Source organism: Penaeus monodon, chromosome 14 (genome assembly GCF_015228065.2).
Source record: "Penaeus monodon isolate SGIC_2016 chromosome 14, NSTDA_Pmon_1, whole genome shotgun sequence".
NCBI classification, from domain to species: Eukaryota; Metazoa; Arthropoda; class Malacostraca; order Decapoda; family Penaeidae; genus Penaeus; species Penaeus monodon.
The window spans coordinates 12,207,850-12,212,065 of record NC_051399.1 but is presented as its reverse complement, the minus strand read 5'-3'; the positions used below and the strand labels follow the sequence as shown (position 1 = coordinate 12,212,065).

The 4,216-nt window shown below is 32.8% G+C and overlaps 1 long non-coding RNA gene across 1 annotated transcript; it reads right to left on the bottom strand.

Annotated features, from left to right (window-relative positions):
* Positions 1–315: 315 nt before the first annotated feature.
* LOC119580886 lies at positions 316–3,776 on the bottom strand. The gene is made up of 2 exons (XR_005229408.1): positions 3,716–3,776; positions 316–493 (listed from the first exon to the last, which is right to left on the bottom strand). It is a non-coding gene; the product is annotated as an uncharacterized LOC119580886 (long non-coding RNA).
* Positions 3,777–4,216: the final 440 nt, after the last annotated feature.

Here is a 4,216-nt window from a genome sequence, read left to right as displayed (position 1 = left end):
AAAAGACATGTATTTTGCAGTATCCAAACTATATACAGAGATATTTTACAGTCAAACAAAGTTTAATACAGAACATTGTTCTACCTAAATCCTATACAGTGAAACCTATAAAGGGGAAAAAAGTAATGATAGAAAATTTTTAAAAGGTAGAGGGGAAAAAAATAAAGTAATAATAATAATTATATAAAAAAAAAAATATGCAAAAAAAAAAAAAAAAAAAAAAAAAAAATCTTGTGAAGTCAGTCTGTGGAACCATTGAATGCCCTTTTGGGATGTCATACTGGGTAGGGCTGGGAAGAGGCCGAGTGGGGGAGGCAGAGAAGGGAGTGTGAAATGAGGGGGGTCACCTGGCTAACACAAAGTGGAGGCTGCAGTGTCCTTCAGTACTTCTGCATCTCTCAACATGCATCGTCTGTGGCTCGACTGAAGTGCTGACGCTCTCAACTGATGAAGTTTATTGAAAAGGTCTTCTTTTTTCTTGCCAGATGTTACCCTGTGAAACCCAAGATACAGTCAGACTGTGATACAGAGGAATTTTAGTAATATTAATTAATCAACACAGGCGAAGAACACTACTGACACCGATTAATAATTTGGTGAATTTTTATGAGAAAAGTCTGAGATAAAACCCTGAACTGTTGCCCCCTAACAGAAGTATCTTTGGCTGGTATGCAAACTCACAGCATATAACCATACATACAAATCTGACAATAAACAAGATTTTTTTATTTATTTATTTATTTATTTATTTTTTAGAAATAAAAATGTGATCATCATTAACTTGGCATATGCTGTGAGCTGAAGCATAAAAATGTATCAATGTAAAATGTTCAGTCAGATTTAGAAGAGAGCAAAATATATTAAACACATCATCGATTGGACATGATAGGGTAGAAGCCCAAATAAATGAATTTCTCTTCAACTCTGAACCTACTAATACATGTAAATATAAATATATGTATGTATATATATATATATATATAAATGGAGCTAAATTAACTGGACAAAATGAACCCTGCTGCAGTACCATAATGTCCCATAAAGCATACAAAAACCACTTCATAATGTTACTGGTTTTTCTATGAAATTACTGAGTAAAACTTTGCGGTTAGGCACATTTTCTGTCACTGTAAGTTACCCACTTACCTCCAGAGACAAAATAAGTGGTACAGACAAAGCCTTGTTCGGCTACACCAACGACAATAGGCTCGACTGGTAAGACAGTAGGTGTGGTCAAGAAAACCTGAATTATTGGATCAGGACAACAAACATGAAATAAATACAAAAGCTTAAAACAATACAGATGAGTAAATCTCCCAAGGCCTTTTAAAATATAAATAAAGGCAAGACTTGTCTTAAAATTCAAAATTGAGGTCTGACATCCATCCTATCTTCCCAAGGGATGTAAAAAATCTTCACCATGAATATTGTCTCCTTTAATTTTGATAAATTTTACACCTATCATAATAATTAAACTTAATAATAGATTAATAGATTGAACAATACTGGTCATGGTATCTTTCCAACAAGAAATGTGCTGTGAGAAAAGGAGAATCATATACATCAATAAAAATGACTACTTACACTGTACTACAATAACCCCGTGACTGTTTATAAAATAACTGATATTCTTATACTGTATACAACCAACCTTTATATCTAACTAACAAGAAAAGTCACACTGTGTATGTTAAATATCTAAAAACAAGACCTCTTATTTTCTAATCTTGAAAACAGTCAATTCCAAACACTATTCTCCACATGTGCCTAACATTTGTTTTCACAATTCATTTTATACCAGACACCCATATTCTGAAAGAAAGGCTCATATATTTTCAATCAAGATGTATAATTCTTTTCAGACTTAATCAACTACCACTGTTACCTTATATTTCATTTACCTTGAAATAAGTTAAGACTGATGGAAAGCTATGTAGTTGTGGCACATTATGACAGTGAAAAGTAATATGTCAAGACTAAAATGAGTGCCAAATTACTGACCTCTGAATGCACATCACACAATTTCCTCTAAAAATAAAAGAAGTGTTGTATATGTAAAAATAAGATGAGAGAGACAATGTTTCTTTAATTATAGGTCAGTTTCATTTAATCTTTTTTATCATAATGAAAAAACATTTTATCATCAGAGCATCACCTTTAAGGACTAAATTACATTTACTTGGCCTAAGATAAAGCAAATCTACATACATCTCCTTCTGGTTGTCCTTCATTTCTCATTTCATTAATGGCAATTTTAAAATATATTTCAAAGAACTAAAATACTATAATCCTTTCTTTTTCATATTAAATTCTTAGAAATGAACAATCTGCTGAACTGATGCAAAATACTAAGTATATAAAATATATGAGCTGTTGAAATGCAAACAAAACCTTGCACAAAAGTCCTTGTGTGTGTTTTTGCCACATTATAAGAATGCAAGATTATGTTCTGATTATATAGTGAGGGATGAAAAAAAAAAATCCATGTTCTTAGACTCAAGGTTTAAATAAATGTAATTATCAAAAAAAGTGTAAATGCCCAAACCCCAAAGAAAATGTTTTATTCATAACCACAAAACTTTAATGATAAAAAAATATATTTAATATCCCATTCAAGCATGATACAAATGTTTGGCTAAAAGCAAAATAATGTAGCTCAAAATCATATATTTAAATAAATTCAGTCATAAGCAACATTAACTGCAGGTATGTTTATTTTAACTACGATCATTACATAAACCAACACAACTGAACTTTCTCTTTATAAAGATCGAGTGTTAGCCAAAGTGAAAGACCCAAATCTTCAAGGAGGACAATGAGATGTTAAATCCAAATAAATAAATCAAATCAATCTATAATTATAGACCCCTTTTTCACTGGTTTATTCCAACACTTTGGGAAACTTGGTTAGTAAATGGAGCAACAAAAATATCAGCTAAAATAGCTATGAGAAGCCACTGCTAAACTATTCCTCATTTTCAAAGCTGCAATTGTCACGAGTGGAATTAATTAACAAGGGAGAAGAGAAGTAAGACGAGTTTTTCTTCCTTTTACTATGTCTTCACCCTTTGGCATGTGAATAAACAACATGAAAATATGTACAGTGTATGTATATGTATACATATGTATGTATTTGTGTGTATGTGTATATGTTTGTGTGCGTGTACCTGTATCTGAAGTGTATCTGAGCGTGTGCACGAAGCATGTTTCTCTATATATGTGTGTGTGTGTGTGTGTGTGTGTGTGTGTGTGTCTGAGAGTGTGGATATGTGTATGCATTTGGGTATATATATATATGTATTTGGGTGTATGTACATATTTGAGGTGTATGTGTTTGGGTGTGTGTGTACATTTGGGTGTGTGTGTGTTTAGGTGCGTGTATACGTGTGTGTGTGTGTGTGTGTGTGTGTGTGTGTGTGTGTGTATGCCTGCGTGTGTGTGTGTACGCATTTATCAGATACACAAATTTATGCATAGAAAAAAAAAAAAAAAGTAAATAAATAAATAAATAAAAACTTAAAAGGCTCACAGACAGAGCTTTACCAAAATCCCAAAAACTCATGAGAGAGAGCCAGAAAACCAGAGCTTAGAATCTATATCACTGGAGGTTAGCAGGGACCACGGTACCAGCTCATGGCAGGCAAACAATGTACCATGTGCATCACCTGGTGAAGAACCTGTAGGGGGGAAAAAACCACAAACATTTGCCACTTACCTCAAGTGGAGATCACTCACTGGTTAAGCCTTCTTTTCCCGCTCATCGGACTCTATTCTCCACTCCCCCTCTTGGTCCCCCTTTCAAAATTGCCTGTCACTCCATCAGTTCACGGTGGTACAGATCGCCTGGCAGAATATGAACTACGTTGTAGAAAAAAAACAATCAAGCTTCTCTACGACTCTTTAATGAAAAAGTAATGTTTTTATCAAGGTATTAGGAGTTAAACTTGTGGATTATTTACTTGCACTAAAATGAAAAAATAATAAAGCTTAAAAATAAAAAATTGGTAAATATTTTATAGCTGCTAACAAAGTCAGTTGAAAATTGAAGACAGAAATAATACCATTCATTTTACTTACAGAAACTTTTATACATTGTATATAAAATGGATAAATAAGTTATATATAGAGAGATTTAATGTATCACATCTTTTAAAATAGACCACTCGGGTTTTAGTTTCAGTATATCTAACATCTTACAAGACAGACTGGGATTACA